At 50.9% G+C, this 20488-nt stretch overlaps 1 protein-coding gene across 1 annotated transcript in view; it reads right to left on the bottom strand.

Moving 5' to 3' along the window:
- Drak (Death-associated protein kinase related) overlaps window positions 1–13132 on the bottom strand; it is a 209882-nt gene extending 196750 nt beyond the window's left edge. Inside the window, exon 1 of the mRNA XM_077659002.1 lies at window positions 12625–13132. The gene's annotated coding sequence lies outside the window, so the exon portion shown is untranslated. The remainder of the gene's footprint in view (window positions 1–12624) is intronic.
- Window positions 13133–20488: the final 7356 nt, after the last annotated feature.

Raw genomic sequence — 20488 nt, 5'->3', positions numbered from 1 at the left:
ACAGGACCCGTGCGACCCATGCTGTGCACATGACGCTGGCGATGACCGACGCAAGAATGCGAGTCCGGAAATGACGTCAGGACCGGCGTCGTGAAAGCGCTCAATAAATCCTGCGCGAGATCAGGGATAAACGTATCCATCCAGCACGTCAATGAACGGCAGTGAATGGGAGGCAGAAAAAAAAAAAGGCGGACGGGGGAGGCCATTAAGGAGCCGGTTTCTCGTTCGTTACTACCATTAACTGGTTCCGTGAAAAACCACCGGCCCCTGGATTACCGTTTCCATCTTCCCGCACCTTTCCGAAAAGGCGGCAGTCACAGCAAACTCAGCGAAGCGCATACAAATGCAGCGGCAGCCCAAAAAAGCGAACCCAACAAAAGATGAAGAAATTATAAACATCTAATAACGCCGTCGCCGTAAGAGGGAGGAAGCGAAGCCGTCACTGTCGCCTTCGGCACTTTTCCCACAGCGCGACCCGCGGGGCGACCCATGCAGCGTTGGCGACGATATTCATGCGACGTAACCGACACAGCCCCGCGTGATACCCGGGCGGAGTGGAAAACCAGAACGGGCAGGGGGGAGAGAATGTGCAGCAAGGTGGATGAAAGGGTCAGGGGACGAGAGAGGAGGATGCACGAGACACGGAACCTTCCTTCTTCGGCGGGGCCGGAGGAGGCGGACTCGTACGTCACATTTGTTTCTCTTCCCCCTCAAGTGCTACTGGAAAAGCCGGACGAGATGAGTCCCTCCGTCCTTTGTATCTTTCCTCATTGCTCATCACGCTCGTGGCGAACGCCGCTGAAATAAGCGGGTGATATCAAAGCATGCCAGCCAGGTTCAGCACACGCGAGACAACAGGTGGAACTATTGAGCGCATCCTTCTCATTACTATCACGAGGCGACTGTCAGGGCGGCATAGAGGTTGAAACACGAAGAAGTTCCGGTGGAACCACTGATATCCGCAGCTTGTTATCAGTGGTTTCCGCCCGATAGCGGCGTTCGCTCCAGCGACCTTGACTGGAGCGTGAGAACGTCTCGGAAGAGCACTGAGAAATTTAATTGGTTTGATCATGGAAGGTTTGATCATAGCTGAGAAATACATCCCCGCAAATATGGCGACAGCCCGCTACCTGCCAGGTCTAACCGACAACGAGTCTCGCCACGTTCGGCAACCTTACCCGCCCAGATTAGCAGCTCGCGTACGCTCCTCTCACCAGTCGACTCCTGCGCATCTCACCGGTAAAGCTCGGAAGCCACCCATTAGTTCGTACACTGAAGCGCGTATATTCCACGACGATTGAGCCAAGAAAAGCGATAACGTCAAAAATAAACACAGAAACCAAGAAAGCAAGGAAAGCCCCGTCAAAGCGCGTCACCACCAGCAAGGGCTCGTTAGGCCTCACACCGTGGAAGGACGGCGCAGGAAGGGGAGGGCTGATGTCCACAGAAATAAAAGAAACCAGACACGGTCCATCAACAACCGCAGCAAAGTGGAAGAAAAAGACAAAACGGGAAGGGGGGGGGGGGGGGGGGTGAAGAGATGCCCCAAAGGGAGAAGAAGGCAACGGGCGAGGGCAGCCGTAAATGCACGCCCGATAGCGGCAATCATAAAAACACGCCGGCCAGAGCCAGGAAGCGCTTGCCGCAGGAGCAATAAAAAGAAGGGGGGATTCAAGAAATGAGAGGGCACGGAAAGGCGAAGAAGGGGGGGAAGAGGCACCAACCGCCGCGTACGGCAGCAGGGGGCGAAGTTCGTAAACCGGAAACTGTTAAGACACACCGTCGGCTATTTCGGTGCTTTCGGCGCAGACCTCGGCGCGGCCCGATCATCACAGCGTGAGAAGGAGGGAGGGAGAGCAGGGGTGCGCCAGACGGTGCGCGGACATCTGGCGGCCATCTTGTTGTTAACCGTCCATCTTTGCTCCCTTCCCGCCACTCGCCCTGCGCTGCGCTGGAAAGCTCTACGTGCATTTCGTTTTTTTTCACCACCGCGATAGGTGCACCTTCGCACCCTGTATGCCCGCTGAGGCTCGGAAACGCGTAAATTACGCCACGTCCGAGCACCGTCGGCAAAGATGGGAAAATCGGGGGGGGGGGGTTAGCTCACTGAACCGGGAGGGGCGTAGCCCTTAAATGCACACGGTGGCGCGAAATCGAGGCTCCGAGAAGCGCGCAGGTTCGAGGCATCCGCCACTATAGGTGCCTGGCAGCAAGCAGCTGGGACCGGCACCGTGAAATGACAGGCTAGGACAGACGGAACGTAATGCACGATATACGGGTTCGTCGAAGTCTCCAATCTGAGCAATAACGCGAAAGGCAGGCTCGGAAAACTGTCACCGGTACCACTGCGGCCACTACCCGAACGGAAGGGTGAAAGAGTGTTAGATAACCGCAGAGGCGGCCTTGTGGTGCGAGTACTTGCCACCCATGCTGGAAGCGCGGGCTTTGATTCACAGCGCCGCCCGGGTAGCACCGGTTTTGCATGGGTACAAGCTGTTCCCTCGCCTGGAGCACGACTGCGATGGGGCTCAATGTTTCGAAAAATGGATCCCTGACCCCATCACGTGAAAACCAAAAAAGTCACGGCGCTCTCTGGCAGAGATACCCCTGCACCATTAAATTCCAGTCATCATTACCAAGCCCAGCTGAAATCCTTGCCGACCCTCTGTGCAGGCGCATTATGCATGGCTCAACGACTGCCTTCGTCGGTGTATGTAGGTTGTAGGGAAGTAGCTTCAAGTTCGTGTGGCTTTCGTGACGAGGACGAATGGTTCACGCGGCGAAATTTTAACAAATTGACTCCGATGACCGCTCCTATGTTCAAGTAAACAAAGCCAGGCGCGGCGCGCAAATTCTCAAGCCTACAAGGCACATTTCAGTAGTCCCGCATCGTTTCGAGGCTCACTTCTGAGCGATAAGAATGCATGCAAAATCGTTTTACGGAGCCCACAAGAAAGCGGTTCAGCGGAGCCTAACAACGGGTACAACTCAAGAACGAAGCGGCAAATGCTGCCCAAAGCGGGCCGTCCAACCAAAGGCGCCGACCGATTTTCGTGACGTCGCGGTCCTTAAACCTACTAGGCTGACATCGCAGGGGGTGGCAGATGAAAGGACTGCGGCGTCATGAAAATCGGCCGACGCCACTGGCCGGAGGGCCTCCATTGAGCAGCATTTGCCGCTTCGTTCTTGAGTTACATTCGACTGTGTAGCTAAACCCGTCTTTCACGAAGGACTCGCCGAAGAAGCCAAGCGGCACGCCGACCAAGAACCGGAACAACGCCAGAAGTGCGAATGTACACAGCACACGCTCACTACATACAGGACAGTTTCCGACACGCGGCGCAGCGCCCACCGTGGCGGAACGACGTCGACGCCGGCCCGCTTCTTCTCCGAACCGCCTTTCGCGCAACAGGGAAGTCCCGCCCGCGCGTCAACGGGGGGCCAGGATGTGGGGAATTAGTGAAGGGCCGTTCATGCTCCACTTGGGCCGCCGGTCAATGCTGCTGCCGCCGCAGCCAGCGAAGCTCTCGTCGAACGCGCATTCCTCAATCGCCCCCCTTCCCTGCCTCCCTTTCTGGCAGCCAGCGGGAGGCTTTTCCGCCTTCCTTCGGTTCCAACAATGACACGGGCTCTCCCTCTCGTGTGTTCGCAAGGGCGAAGGAATAAGTGCAGCGCAGCGCCGGCATCCCGGTATTGTTAGGGCCAGCGCACATATCGGCACGCAGTCGTCCATCAAGCCAGCCGAACGGCCTCGCGAAGGTCATTCAGTTCCGCCGGTCGATCGCCAGGGGCTGCTTGGTCGGACCGACGAAGCGGCACAGTCGACGGCGCGAAATAGACAGCCGCCTAGTGAGGAAGAGCTAGTGGCGCGTGAAAAAGAGAGAAAGAAAAGAAATCACGGCAGCCAGAGGGTGCAAGAAGCAAGACGCGTCAATCGAAGTCCTTATGTTTCCTCCGCAGCGTCTATAAAACCGAGGCGCGATCGGGCGCGGCGCAAATGGCTCGTTCCAAGGCGGCCATCCTCTACCCCGCCGCCAGCGATACCCGCGCCGTCCGCGAGGCCCACACAGATCGTACTATAACTCAGCACTCGTGAAAGACAACTACAGTGAGCCCAATGTCCTCAAGGACGGAGGACAGGTTCTACCGAGCCCGCTCACGTTATCTCTTTGACAGCAATGCGCCAAAGGAAGTGTCTGATAGTCGCAAATGTTACGCGCAAGGCGTTCGCCAGAGCAATAAGCTGCTGTCGAGGCGACAACGGAATTTATTAGCTCGTAGGCATTTCCTGCACCTGCACGATTGGAGAGCTGCTCACAGCCCATTAGCAACCCTTCCTCAGAATGACCCAATCTCGCGGGTCGCAGCGGGTCGACCTCGACACCTCCCACCGTCTGGCGTAGGCACCTACCTCTTTGCCAGGCACAATGCCATCCATGTTACACTAGAAGGCAAGGTAGAACGCTTTTGTCACCAAGTCATTTGCTGTCGTTGTCGGTACTGACGATTCGTCAGGCAGCATGGTCACATATGAGAAATATTTCCTGCTCACAATTCAGCTCGCGTACACTTGAAGGCCTATAGCTGCGGACAAGAAAACAGGGCACGTATACCCGCCACAGCGGAGGCATGTTGCACGCTGGGGAGCCAAGGGAATCGGTGTAGGCCCGCCCGAAAATCGCCGATAGTGGGCGGTCCGACCGAGTTGGCGGCCTTAATTGCAGCGCGCGCCTACAAAGCGGGCGGCGAACAAAAGCAGATCACCGGCGGGGACCGCGCGAAGCACCGGGTGGTCGCCGCGGGCTGCTAGGTGGTGGCCCGCTGGCCCAGTTCGCTGCTACTCCTCCGGCGGATAGGCGCCGCTTCCTCGCAGGCAAAGGCAGCACGTCCGGATGGACTGCCACAAACAAGGGGGGGTGCTTACTACGTCGACAATGAGCCGCGCCCTCCGGCGAGAAAACGCCGGTCGTCTTTACCGAGGATTACAGCCCGAAGTCTTATGAAAGGGAACAGCAGCAAGAATAGATCCAGCGCGGTTGCTGACATGAATTAAGCACGCAAATGACTTGCTCCAAGCAATCAAGCATCGATGTAAAGCTGAAGTAGGTATAGAAACTCTCGCCGATCGATGGCGACTGCACGCCTTCTTAAAGGGGCTCTGAAAAGGGCTCTAATAACGTTTCGGTATGCCTGGGATGGTAAAGCATGCCGCTTCACGGATATTGTCCAGCTAGAATATTTTTTTTATGCGCTTTGTAGAAGCTGAGTTATCTGCAGCCAAAATTTGAATTTCAGCGTCTTCGCGCCTTTCCCTCTCCTCACTTTTTGCACGCCGGATGGTCGGCGCTCCTCCGCCGGCCCCACTTCTGGGGGCGGAGCTTCCTGACCCGCCGGAGCTACGCGACTTATTGGCCGCGGCCATGGTAGCTGCCTGTCGTGTGAAAGAATCTAACCAATAGCCATCTATCAACTTGTATACGCAGGTGCGAGCGACGGAGGAGGGTGCCACAAAAAAGTCGCCGGGTAGGGCTCGCCAACTTTCGCGCATGCATGATTGTGGGTTCTCTGCTGCGTGTAGAGGTGTATTACTTGGGTCAGGTTTTCATGACAACGCAATGCAGTGATTGAGCGAGCTGATGTGCTCTCCTCGGGATGTGTTTCAGAGCACCTTTAAGAAGACGAAACCACGCACTGAACTGAGACTGATCTTTCGGGGACTGAAAACCGCACAGAACGACTTGAAGAATGGAGCTCCACTGTATACTCTTTTTTCGGACACTGTCGATTAGAACGACATTAACAAAGAAAATTTCCTTGCTCCGACCACCACGAAACATGACCTCACGCAGAGGTGGCCCGCGTTAAGCACAGGTCCGATAACCACTCTGTTAAGAACGGTACCTTCCCTGTAATAATTTTTTCCCATCTCCGATGGCTTGCGTGTTTATGCAGAGTCACGGGGGCTTGTCTCTCCTCGGTAGAAGGAAAGCCCCCAACCTCCTCCTCCTCCTTGTCCGCATCACCACGCGGCTCGAGACAGCGGGCACAGTGACGCGGAACAATTCCGCAGCCAGCAGCAGCTCGTCATCCTCACAGGCGTCCCGAACCAAAGCCCCATCGCCGCTCCACACGCCAGGGAGAGAGACCCACGCCACCGAGGGGGCGGCAAACGACCTCGCAGGGGTCACAAGACAATGGCCCCCCACGAGAGCAGGGCAGCGGGAGCAGCGGCGGCGACGGCGGCCTACCCGCGACCGCCAGTTGTACTACACACTCCCGGCTGGGCACGCAAGAGAGCGCGCCCCGCAACGAGCAACCAACCAACAGCAGCAGCCCTTGATGATGATCGTCCTCAAGTATATAAACTCGGATTCGACAAGCTCCCTCTCCCTACTCGAGTCCACCTTGGTCCACCTCAAATCCGAATGTGTAAAAAGGCGAAAGAAAACGACTGACCCCCTGGCATGCACCCCGCGTAAACGACCCGATCGGAGGAGCCACTTGCAAAAAAAAAGAGAAACGGAAGCGACGAAATCGGCTCTCCCGCTGTTCTTCGTTGCGGTGGCGGGACACTCATCACTGGGCCACCGTTACCACCGGCCCTCCCCCTCCTCTCGTCTTCTTCGCCCAGCGCGTTCTCTGTTTGCTCGCCGGGCCATCCGTCGCACGGACCCGCGTGTTCTCTCTATCTCTCCTCCTCGATTGAATTTCCCCGCGTGGGAGAGTACACACGTCAGCACGGAAAAAGTGGGTCACCCTGCGTGCAGCACGCTCGAGTCGCTAGCGGACACGCACTGGGAACAGCAGCAGGACTCTGGCGTATCGGCGTGTCCTTCGGGACGCGGGGGCAAGCTTCAATTATAGAACGCCGGCCCATTCTGCATAGGCAGCTGCGCGAAAGAGCGTTTTGTGCCCCCTTTTGCTCTTGTTGGTTGGCGTAGGTCGAACGCAAATACCGGCGCGTCATTAGCAGCGGGTCCACTAATCAATTCGCCCCATAGTTAAGTGTTCGGATTTCGGCGAGGAGCTGGTCAAAGGAAAACAAAAATGGGCGAACTTTGCGAGAGCGTTCAATCATTGTTCCAGGCTTTCTTTTCGAGAAGAGCCTGGGAAAGAGCCACAAAAAGCCTCGACCACTTGCGAACGCTACCTCTATGTCTCTCCGGCGGCGCATTCTCTTCTTATTCCCAGGCATGAAAGACCGACCACCAATGTAGCACCAGTGTTCCAGAATCTGCACCACGAGCTTTCCACAAATTGCAGCTGTGACGAAGTAAACCAGTTACAAAAAACCTCAAGAGATCAGTGGATCCATAGATTACCACTACGTGCAATTGACGATCGTCACTGACCGCTTTCATACAGTAGACAATACATACGCCGCACTTGTATTTAAAAGTTAGTCCAGGACGTGTTGGAAAGTCGAGCTGCAGAATTCAAAAATTCAATGAGTGGGACACGTTACCTCACAGCTAAACTGCAGCTGCGAGTAACTTCTACGTTTATCGCATGCGGGAGGTGCGGGGTTCGATCTCCAGTACCGCCGGGTACCCACCGGTGACACAATGGGTGCAAGCTTTCCCCTTGCCTGGTTCTCGGCTTCTTTAGGGTGAAATGCCCGAGAAATTGGCCTCTGATACCACGTTGAGAAGAAAAATACCTTGTGCCATGGCGCACTGTGGTCCCAGATGCCCTAGCGCCTTAAAAAATCACAATAACCAATCAACTTCTACGTTTACTCGCGATACGTACGTGCTGATATTTTTTTTTTCTCTTGCAAGACCGTGATCACGTTTATCACCACGAAAAGGGCAGGTATGCGGGGTCTTTACGGTCGTTTGCGTTAATGGTACGATATCCCTCCCTCTGATCATTGCGGACTGTAAACAAGTTAACCCGATAAGGCACTACACGATCGTCTACAAAGCGAACTCGCAGCTTTTTTCGAGAGTTTGCTATGCGTAGCAGCGACTCCTTTGTTTCACGTGAATTGAGCACCCTTTATTGCAAATAGGGAGTTTTCTTTCTGCCAGTAAATAATGTTTCACAGAACAGTGAGCGCAGTAGCAAGTCCTCGGTCATTTTCATGCAGGCAGGTTCTGCCAACGGTAATAACAAGATCTTTTCCTGAACTTCTACCCTCTTGTGCACCTTCGAAACTGAACGTCATTCCACGATCCTTTTTGGGTTTTTTACAAATCCTGGCATTTGGAAGTCGGTTTTCAACCGTTGTGCGTTTTGCATGGGAAAGCTAACGAAATGGCATTCTCGGAACACGGACATACACTTAGATGGAAAGATGTTCAAGGATCAGAATAATAACGAGCGCCTGCTGCAAAACGAGTCGTTTCGAAACAGATTTCGCGGTCAGTCGACGCGTTCTGTCTAAAGCTGGAGTCAAACGGCCAAGCTCTCTACGCTCTTGCTTGCACACTGACGATGGACAGCAGCGCGACCGATAGCGAAGGCGCCAGCAAGGAAGGAGCCTTCCGGTGAGATAACCCGCAGCGGAAACTGCGTGAATGCAGAAGCCCGTTTCGGAACGCGGGAGGTAAGTCGACCCCTCAAGAAAAAGAAAAATACAAACAGCACAGCAGAAGAAATACTTCGCTGCACGAAAATATTCTTAGACCGTGGCTGCCCGCCAGCCTCGATTTGGCCAAACAAGCGTGTAACTTTGAGGGTTTTTCCACAAAAATAAAAAAAAGAAGAGAAATGGAAAAGAGGTGCAAGAGGAAAATTTCGGCATACGCATACGCCTGGGTTATAGGTACAAGTACGCAAATATACCATTGCGACTGAAAGGTTGCACTCATGTCCGCACTGTGCGCACAATAAGAGGAATTCACGTGACGTCACGGGCGCCATCTTGTTGTCCAGCGCGTAGCTTCATTACAGTGCAAGCCAGAGCAGGAGGCGATAATTTCTTTTAGACACACCGAAGGTCTTTCTCACTGTTTCACAGACAACAAAATGGCGGTCGCTGTGACGTCAGTGAATGTTCCCTATTGTCAAACACGTCGCTGGCCGTGTGTGCTGTCAGCGAATGTATCGACAAACGTACCAGTCTTGTGTATGGGTGTCATTTTCGTTACGATAAAGCATTTTGTTTACTGCTATTGCGGGTTTGTCTGCTCTTAGTGCTCGGAAATGTCAACCTAACGAGCAAGACACGTGCCTGCTCTTCAGCTGCTGTCTATTGTGTTCCTTTCTTTGACCCCACTGAGTCAGCTGCTGTTCTCTTATTCTGAGCAACTAAACGAGGAAACAAGCACGACCAGAACTGATCGCGTTGCTTGGCGTCGCCGTCTGTTTTGGTGCCTTCAGACGGATCTGCCGCTTGGGAAGTGCTAATCACAGATCAAAATAACGTCAGCACGAAACCAGCGTGACGTTCACTCTATAAAGCTGCCCGATTACACCTCTTGTTTAGCTGAATGACAACTTTCGATAACTCCCCAGCATGAAACCCACACAAGAGTTCCCTACTGCATAAACCGTCCTACGTGAACCCAAGGAGCGTATAGTTACGTTGGCATTATCCACCAACGCTGCCTTTCAACCGTGGGTGCACTTGCCTAACACCACGTTTTTCTTAGATGAGAACGGCAGGTTCTAACTATCGCCTTACTAACCTGCATCGCGGTGTACCACGATTTTCATACCATGGGTAGCGCGGGCAAATCTGCACACCTGATACCAGTCATGGCAGCTGCAACTCGTGCACACATAGCATGACGGACCGTAAGCTTTTTAAACGATTCATGCCTGTCGGAAAAAAAAAAAGGAGCATGTCGTATTGTATCTGTTTGTAGGTGCACCTCGGCTCACACAGGCACGTCATGCAAGCCTGTTGTGGGTTTTGCTGGAACAGCTGCAGCTCCGTAAACACGTATGGCAACAACGTAAGCTTTTATTTCCAAGCAGCGCCAAGAGTAAACAAGTGGCATTGCTTGCAGCTGTTGTGAGTTTTTTTATAATGGATGAGGCAGTTGTAACAACGGATAACCTCCACCAATAACTAAGCAAGAGGCAAGAGGAAGCGGCACAAGGATTCCGTGCAACTGCATCGTAAACTAGCACGCTATTGTGCGGCTTGCCACACTACGAAGCTAGCCTGGCAGGCCGGCATGCATGGGCCCAGAACGCTTTTCAACAGAAGTTACTGTCAAGGGGTTCACATTACTTAGGTGGACGTACGTGACAGCGACCGTGATCTTTTAAAAATAACAGCGCAGAGCAACAAACGAAAAACGGCTTTGAAACTATGGCTTTCGTACTCACTGTCGCACTACACACCTACACCGAATACAGAGAGAATATCAGACGGCCCCAAATTTTGTTCACTCTTGAACACTAAGAAGACAAAAAGCGAGGGAAAGAAACGGAGCCATTAGCAGAGAGAAAGAAAGAAAAAAAAATAGGGGGAATAATTATCGTTAGTATTCACTTGAACGCAGCAGCCACGCGGGTACGCAGAACAAAGAAAAGGCTCCATTTGTAGCTGTGCTTACGTTCACGCGAGTGCCAACGGTAATGTTCCCCTCATTTGAATTCAACGCCACAGTGATGGGTTTTCTCTACACCACTGGACTGATTACCACGGACAAGTCCTGCGGTGTGGGAGCGGTTCATTTTATCTTCAATCGCTGACGCCCGAAAAGTTTCCGAAAATAATTGTAGGCCGTCGGCAGGCCTCTCGAGTTCAAAGAGGAATTAACAAAAATAGAGAAAAGGTAAAGTGAAGACAAAGCGAAAACAAGCAGCGATCCCGATCAACGAGTGCGGCGGGGAACCAATAAAAGGGGATGATGAGACTGAAGAGGTGAGCGTTGAGCAATACGTTACATGCGCCAGCCTGAAAGACTGCGCTCAGAGGGAACCAGTATTTTCCCAGGCCGATAAAAAGAAAGATCCAAAAACACGGATGGCGAGATATGGACGACCGTACACACATATACCGCTGGCGGCGGCAGTGGCTCAGTATTGAAATTCACTGGACGCCTCGAGGAAAGAAAGAAAAAAGGAAAGAAGCCAAGCGGCATGAATTGAGGTCGGCGGCAGCCAGCCAAGGTATGCAGTCGTCGAGGCGGCAGCAACAGCAGCAACGCTAGATGAGTGCTCCCTCATACACGGGGAAAAGTTCCGAGACATCGCTGGCGCCGCCGCAGCAGCAGCTGCTTAGGACCAACGCAATAAGAACCAGAGGACTACAGAGCGCAGTGAATACGCAACACAGCGCGGCTCGACAAAAACAAAACCCGGCGGCGGCGGCAAGGACCAGCTGGTCGTAAACTTCGCCCGGCGACGTGCGTAGCAGCAGACATCGGCACAACGGCCCCCGCGAGCGCAAACGGATGGAGACAAGCTGACATGAGTCATAGTCAGCTAGAGAGTAGTACCCTGACCAGTGCTCTCTCCCGAGCTGTATATTTGCAGCGTGGTGATATTTTACGGGCTATGCAGTCTCTTCACGCAAAACAGCCGGCGACTTGACTCCTAGGATCAGTAAAAAAAAAAGGAAAACTAAAAAAAGGGGTGGGGGGGGTGGGGGGGGGGGCGAAGGTGAACTCGGCAACGGCGCGTGCCTTCGAGTGAAATGCACACCGTTGGGGAACGTCAGTCGGCCCAGCACAAAACGGTTGGTCAAGGACCGATTACCTGCTTATCTGCACGCTCACGAGCTAGGATGGCAATCCGAAGAAGCAGTAAATCAACGAGCAGATGCTAGTACAGCACTTTTTTGTACCATTATTACCTAAAAAGAAAAATAAGGGGGGGGGGGGGGCGTACGGAATGCCGTAGAGGCCGCACGCAACTAATAAATTAGCAGTTCAGCTGTGCCTGACGCGGCCATAAGAAGAAAGCACTAGCCAACATCAATAACATTTACTAAGCATGATCATATGACGAAAAACGTATCCTCTTACTCTCCAGCTTTGACCGTCAGAGTGATCGTAACTGTGGTCGTTGCGGCAACGGTCCCGATGTCCACATCCCAGAGTAGCCGTTGACTGTGCACCTTTACACGCATTAGCATCGTTCAGGCCCAGGCCGCTGCACACCCTCCAAAGTGTGAGTGGTTGCTTTTGCCATTTGAACTAAAACATAAATGCGGCCACAGGAATATTGAAAAGGCTGGTCATAAGGTACTGTAGCAAGACGCGGGTGGTGTTTTAGGAACAGTACTGAATGCCACAAGGTATTTCGCCGTTCAAGTCAGTTAACGGGAAACGGTTGGCGATTTAAATTACTAGCAGCGGTTAGTAACCCCACACAAATAATGCCAATATATTGTCTTAGCGAGATTTCACCACTTATACACGACAACAGTCACCTATGCTGGCCAACCGAACAAGTCCGGGCGCGTACGTGGTTTTCAAAACCGCCGGGAAGGTTTAAAGTTCCGCCATTGTTATCGACATCACCACGCCAGCCGTATGGCCGCTCTACTGACCGCACGGGACAGGTAACGCTAGGCTAGCTCTGCTTTTGCTTTAGCTAAGGTTCACGCCCCTCGACAACCGCGGCACATGCACATGTATCTGCCGTCCATGTCGCACCAAGCACACTGAAACATCCTCAGAACTGCAAGCAGCAAGCACTTTTACATGACGCTCTTACCTGCAAATTCGCGAAAGCCAGACACAGACGGAGAGCTGACGTTGTTGCTTTCAGGTGGCGGTGCACACAAGAATTACTCCAGTCGGGCTCGGAAATCCAAGTCGAGTGCGTGAACACAGGCTCTGCCGGCGGCGTGCGAATGCAGCGGTGGACACACGGGCGAGCTCGTTGTCTGGTCGGCACAGGGTACCCTCCGAATCACGAACAGGAAACGCACGCAAACGACAACACTGCCAGTGCCGGCACACACTGTCCCACGTAGGAGACCGTCGCTCAGTGATCACGGGACAACCGCATCAGCTGCACAGCCATGACAGCGCTGCAGAAACGTTCCAGAAGAAGGGTCCACGGCGAGTGAACGGCGTACAGCGCCTGCCACGACTGCTCGCTGGCTCAGACAGGAATAATAGAGCCGCCGGCCCGTTCAGGTTTTTCTTCCTCTCCGCGAGGCCACGATCGCAAGGGACGCGCGTGAGTGCAGCGAGACCGCCCGCAACCGCTGCGCGCCGCCGCTCGCTCCGCCATCTATGAAGAGCGCGGCGAAATAAAGAACAACCAGCTGGCCGGCACCGATTTTTTTTTTATTTTGTTTCTTTGGAGTCGTGCTCCGGGCCTACTCTGCGGCTACTTCTCGAAGAGCTGGTTACATAGTAGTTTTTCCCAGTTGCATGGGATAACAAAAGCTTACATCGCTATAAGGCTGCGGTCCTGAGGCTTGAAGTTGTTTTGAAGTTATTTGTAAGCGACTGTAGTGTCAGTCCAAAGAAAAAGCGCCAAAGACAGTAGTCCACATAATGGACAGGAAGAGATGTGTTCCCTCCTACAACTTGGGACTCCAGCCTCTCCAGTGGCCCATGCAGGGTGTGCAAAATGAAAGCCGTCTTGCAGATTCCTCCTGTACAAGCTGATAAACGATAACAGATTAGTGCCTGATGGATACCTCCTGCGGTCAAAGTCCAGATCTTCACTCGTGCCCCCAGCGCTTCGTCTACCCTCTTCGTTCAAGGCAGGGAATATGAAATTACGCACAGCAATATTCACTGTGTCACATTTTCATGTTAATTCATCCGCGTGCTCATCATATGACCATCACTTCTCTCAGTCTTTGATCGACAGCCGAGGAAAGAATAAGCACTTGATGTCCTGGCTCCTTCCTTCTTGTTGCCTGATACCTTCGACCAGATGATCACTTTTGGAAAATAAACATTTCCTTTCATTTTATTTATTAGAGCTGTAAGCTAATTCGGACAATGAGCAAACAATACAGCAACGCGTGGAAGTATTTGCGTTTGCGAGTCGAGAATTCAACAAATGTAAAGAGGAATTGTTTACAACACTTAGTAGCCTGTAACTTTCGTAAGTACAGACCCTAAGTGAACCGTTTTAAGGAGCATTTTATCTCGACAAGCACTATACAGAATTGCCATTCTTTGTCGGTCGTGACCCGGGTTCGAATCCGACCGCGGTGGCTGCGTTTTTATGGAGGAAAAACGCTAAAGCGCCCGTGTGCTGTGCGATGTCAGTGCAGGTTAAAGATCCACCGGTGGTCGAAATTATTCTGGAGCCCTCCACTACGGCACCTCTTCTTCCTTTCTTCTTTCACTCCCTCCTTTATCCCTTCCCTTACGGCGCGGTTCAGGTGTCCAACGATATATGAGACAGATACTGCGCCATTTCCTTCCCCCCCCCAAAAAAAACAATTATTATTATTATTATTTTTATTATTGTCGGTCATGAAGGTGTCTAACAAGGCAAACGGACGTATGCTGTCATATCACTGCTGCGCACGCAACGAATACTGAGCTAAGAAGCGTCCCTGCACATACAGAGCGCGAGTTCCGACGGGCTTTATAGCTTTTCCTTATACTGGCTCCGTCGACAAACAGCAGACAACTCTGAAAGAAATTACGAACAAGCTTTCTGCTTCCTCATCGCTGTAACGTCACCGTTAATGCTGAACTCGCGTCAGTTATGAACATAGACTGAACATAATCTGATCAGTGATGCCTAGCGAGGAGAAATTCCGCGCGTCCTCGGTGTGAATTTCCCCTCTTGTTTCAACCATCGGGTTAGCAACAAGATTAAATCAAATCGTGTCGTCGAATCGGGGAGGCGATCGTTATATTAGAGTGCGCTGCAACGAAACATTTACACATACTGTCAGCGAGAGATGTACATGACTTGCTTTTTTACGAGTCCTCTTAGCTTCACCAAAACTTCATGGAATGAACTAGGACGCTCAGTAAAAAATTCACACATACGCGATAGCTACTAAATACTGGCGCCCAACTGCAAAAAATAAAAAAAAAACGTTCTGAAATTGGTACTGGGATTTTTTTTAAGGTGGTTATTGCACTCATTGGACGCAGAATCTGACATTCCCTAATAAATGGCGCGCTTTTCAGGTAACTTTGAAAACAGCGGAATCGGTACAAACTTCATTTATTCGCTTGTTCATGCTACCGAACTCATCCAGGATTATTGAAGGAAGGTAATGTGAAGCCTTAAAATTGTGCTCAATACAGTGAATTGGGCGGCAACGTGTTAAAAATGTTTTTAGCAAACTGCGACCGTTATCACAATTATGGTCAGTTCAAACACCAACGACAATGATGCTCGACGTGGCTTCTGGCGGGATGCAACTATCACAATTCATTGGAAAAGCGTCTAGACAAGCGCGGCACACCTGCCAATTTTTTTAGGTAATTCTTGCAGCCATGCCAATGGATCCAGGCTCTGTCATAGCTAATTACATATTAAGCTGCAGCAGACATCTAATGCACTTACACCGGCATGATCTTTTAGTGGAATATCTGCTCTACAGATACATACTCTAATGCTAGAAAAAGAAGGATATAATAAATCATATTACGAGATAATTCGAGTCGACAGTTCAAAATCCTGAGAAAATTTGAACGTATGCTAACTGCAAGGACCAATATTCTTGTATATTTCGCGTTATTTGAATCATAAATCAAATACCATGGCTGGGCCTCGGGTAGCACTGCATAACCAATAACAATAAATTTTGAGTGCTGAAAAAAAAAAGAGGGGGGGGGGGGGGCGCCAGAAGCGGTAGCATAAGTGCCTACCATAGTGTCTTAATCTAGTCCTTTATATTTCAAATAATGCGAAATGAGAGTCAGCTCCTTTCAATCAAGATTTCCACTTCTTCCACTGTACAACTTCTAACGAAACGCGGCGAGCACTGTTCTTGAATGAAATTATTGATCTGCGCAAGAATACACACTGCCACCTTACTGGTCGCCACACACACGGGCATATGGTTTTTAAACAATAAATTATGCTTTGCCTACCCTACCCAACCGACTCGCAATAACCGATTATTGGTGTCGTTCGTTTATCTACAAACACATCAAAAATTATTTCTCTGACATCAGTTTTCTTTTAGTGCTTTTAGTTCTTGTTTGCTTACCATGTGTTGCATTGTTTCGTTTGAGAACCGACGCGCGTACTGTATGTTAGTTTCTATTGGCGCAGAAATTCGTTTAGACTAAGTACAAGAATCACGTTTGACGTTTTGTTTTGCTGAATACATATTGTTTTGTAGATACAGGTAAGCTTTACATACGAGATCAAATTAAATTTCACTTTTTTATACGTTGGACGGCGGAGGTGCTGTCTGTCATCCGTGTCGAAACTTTGTGCTCTGTGCGCTGATGTATTTCGCCTCTGTATTGTTTCTTTCTTTTTTTCCTTTCTCCTCAGCGATTCAAAGCATACGTCTGAAATAAAGGCTCCAGCAGTCAAAGACTCGACACCAGATAACTGACCTTCTGTTCTCCTTTTCACTACCCTCTTTCACGCATAATTAGGCCTTGTCGGTGCAAGACCCATCTAAAATACGTCTCGCCAGCCATCATAGGTTGTTATAAATCCCGCCAGATTGCAAGAGACGCAATGGAACCTTCGTTTAATACTTATTCACGGCGCTGGCCAGGCACGTAGCCAGAACATCTTTTTTTCTCTAAAGGTTGGGGGTGGGGGTACTGTATACTAATACATATGTGAATGAGGCATAGCAGATACCGCATGCACCTTCGCTGTAAATCTGTACAGATAGGAGGAACCTCTCCGATAGTTGGCAAACAGAAAATCAGATGAAATGGGTTGGAAAGAAACTAACAACCAGGAACGAGAACAAGAGCGCCAGCGAAAATGTAAAATTTCTTAAAACGTCTGAAAGGAAAAGATTTTTAAATATAGTGAACAGGAAAGCGCTCCCGAAGGTGGGGAAAGGTGGACTTCGGGTTCAGTGCCCCGCCAACTGAGCTACCATGACGCACCACAGACCACAAGCTGCTGCGACTAGAAGCTTGTCATTTCCAGCGATGATTTGTCGCTTCCAGGCCATCGAACCACGCGTTCTGTCCCGTCTTTGTCCATGAGGCAAAGTCAATGACTTTCTGTCCGCGATGCGGTCTTCACTCGTTCCAGGGGAACAAACGAGAGAGCAAAGTAACGCTCTCTCTCCCGCGAAGAAAGTGCGCCAAAACGCCGTTTCCCTGCCCGAAACACACCTCAGCACACAGGTCAGCACTTGTAGCCAGACTAAAACGAAAGGTAGTACGTGAACTCTGGGTGACGCGCATCAGCGATTTCAAGGTAACCACGAGCAGAACGCCAACACAAAAGAGTTGCAGACATGTCCAAGCTTGCCGCTCCCGACAACTGCAGGTGGAGTAGATAAGATAATTGAACCCAGCTGCGGCAGCGGGGGCCCCCTCGTGACTCCGTCATGGGCCAGCGCACGTGGGCGGGGCAGGGGCTTCCGCGGGCCGTTGACGTCATTCTTCCTCTCTCCCTTGAATCCCCAGGCCTCCCGAGCCAGTGTTCTTTCCTTGGCTGTCATCGTCCATCCTCAAGCTCCCTCAGCAGCACCTGCGGCCTCCGGCTACGGCTGGCGTTTGGATGATTTATGTGACAGGTGTCCTCCCCGTACGTGACGGATCTGGTTATCGTACAATTGTACGCTCACTCTGCGACCACCTAACGTAGAAGGCAGCCCGACTACGCATCCGATGCAGGTAATAGCGGCAAAGAGGAATCTGTGCGCTAAATCTGTGAGCTAAAACAGTAACGACTCACTTCAGCGCAAACGCTACGCAGGAACCCAGTGTTGTGCTCGGACGCGAGTCCCGATTCTTCCTTTGTGCGCCGAACGTAGCGAGACGAAGCGTCGACGTTAGGGCGGATTCACACTGGCGAGTCGCGGAGGTCGCGCGATAGTTTAAATCGATTTGCTACGCTCTCTTCCCGCTTCCCTGCAGATGCTTCGGAAACCGCGTAACTAATTGAACGAAATCGGTCGCGCGACGTTTGCGACTCGCCATTGTGAACCCGCCTTTATATTTACGTCTTTCGAATGTTTGCGGCCATCTAGCACTGTCGGAAAAGCCAGCTGATGTCTTGCGGCTAGTCGTCCTGGGCGCAGGGCAAAATGGCCTCGGAAAAAAAGGCCCTGAAGGAAATGACCTGTCGGAAACAATGGCCACAAGAGTGAAAACGACTCTCGAACAGTTTTGTACAAGAGAATTAAAACCGCATTGTATGTTCAACAGTAAGCAGAAAATGTGCCGGGCGCGTAACATGCGCTAAAGTCGCGGAGACGACTTTGCAAGGCGGCGGTGCGCCGACTGGGTCTTGAGCCATCTTCGCAGTCGCGGTTACTTCGGATACTTAGGGATGTGAGAAGTCGATGACCGATCACACTGTTGGGTGGTCGTGAGGGGCTATTCTTCCGAGCCTCCTGATCTTGTCTTCGGAATGACTGTTTGTCTTGTGAGCTCAAGCTACAGTGTCCGAGTGGACCCACCAAGCCTTAGGGGGTAGATGAGGGGAGTTCGCCGGGAAGTTGCTACCGTGGCTCGCACAGTTCAGTCGACTATGCCTACCTGAAGACAATGTTGAATCATAATACCCTACTATATATCTCGTGCAACTGCTGGTAGTAGTCTTTTCAATAGATTAAAATCATCCAAAAATCAATCACGAGGCAGTGTCCCAGAGGCGACCGCTTAAAATACCGCAAAGTTATTTCCAGAAGTTGCAACTAGAGGTTAGCAACTGTCGCACTACAACCGGCGCACTGCACTCAGTAACACTCACAAGTGTCCTTCGCTTGACGGTACGTTTGATTGGGGCTGTCGTCACTTGACGTTTGGAGCCGCCAATTTCCACGCTTCTACTTTTTGATTTCATAAATGGCTTTCGACGCCTGCAACTCCAGAAATCGGAAAAAAATCGCCAGCCATGGAACCAGCCATAGTGGAGCCGTAACTAGATTGCCAAATCCAGATGCAATGGGTAGCAATCGGAGTTGCGTTTGGAGCCGCCAATTTCCACGCTTCTACTTTTTGATTTCATAAATGGCTTTCGACGCCTGCAACTCCAGAAATCGGAAAAAAATCGCCAGCCATGGAACCAGCCATAGTGGAGCCGTAACTAGATTGCCAAATCCAGATGCAATGGGTAGCAATCGGAGTTGCCTAGGCTGGAACCCTTGGTTCCGATGGCTAGATCAGAACCAATGGCCGTGATGTCTTGGAACCTATGAGGTCATTTTCCTCTATTTTTCAAACTAACCCATTTCTTCCGGAGCCACATCTACAGGGGCCTATTATTATTATTATTATTATTATTATTATTATTATTATTATTATTATTATTATTATTATTATTATTATTATTATTATTATTATTATTATTATTTCTTTTTTTTTTTGCGGGGAAATCTGTCCCGGAGCCAAGCCCTCCTACAAGTGAATGCTGTCGTGCGTCCAGTTGAAGAACTAAATGATGTGAACAGGGTATACCAAATATGAATGATTCCTACGACGTTTCGGCCCTCGTTATAGATTCACCGCATGCATGAAAATTCATGGTGCGCTTGAGCGAAGCAGTGCACCATACATAAACGAACTGATACCGTTTGCTCCATGACAAAGTGCAAAGGCTGTCTTGAGCCTGTTATGGCGTATGACTTTTAAATTTCAACGACCGAAGACAAACAAACCATCCTACTTACCATGCATTTTATTTTGGAATAATACTGAGAAGGCTACGCTATTTGGTGTCTGCTGCGCAGCAGTGGTTGAGCAGTGCGCACCCGAGTTTTAAAAAAGACAATGCACACGAAAAGGAACACAAATCTCTCTCTCTTCTTAATGCGTAAACATCCTGCGCGGCCTGTGTGTATAAACGCACTGATCCAAGTCTTATGCGAAGACATTTCAAGTAAACTTTTGTCGAGAAAATTGGGGGGAACCGAAGTTACGCACGTAAGTCGACCTTTATTACTGATTTCGATACTCAACGGGATAATTTGCCGCAAACAATTTTTGAACATTGATCTGACATTATTGCGGCCGAAATGCTCGTGCACTGAAACAAGGCTGGCACGAACTTATTCGCAGAAGCCGCGGCAGGCTCGGCCTCAGAGCCGCACACCTTTGCATTGATCATCAAGAGCAGTCAAAACACGTCATGTCTGGGCTGTCGTGACCACGTGCAGGACAATGTTAGTGTTCCATAGCGATCCGTGCAGGTAGCAATATGGCGACGAGGCGCAGGAACCAGTTGTTGCTAAGGTCTTTCCAGAGATTAGTTATCGGGAGAAAAGAAGGCGCCAGCTCATCCTCTGTCCTCTGCGTTCAAGAACAATGCTAGTGAGCCAGTGCAGTCGTGTAAGCGTCTACGGGCCACGTCAAGCACGTACAGTGCATACAGCCCAGTAGCTGCTGGAATACACATTTCTTCGTATTGTTCCAATGCGACGAAGGACGGCCAACTCGCCCAACACTGCTGAAGGCTGATTTGTTTGAGCCGCAACTAGTGCCTCGCA

The sequence above is a fragment of the Amblyomma americanum genome, chromosome 3 (genome assembly GCF_052857255.1).
Source record: "Amblyomma americanum isolate KBUSLIRL-KWMA chromosome 3, ASM5285725v1, whole genome shotgun sequence".
NCBI lineage: Eukaryota > Metazoa > Arthropoda > Arachnida > Ixodida > Ixodidae > Amblyomma > Amblyomma americanum.
This window is presented reverse-complemented; position numbering and strand designations above follow the sequence as displayed.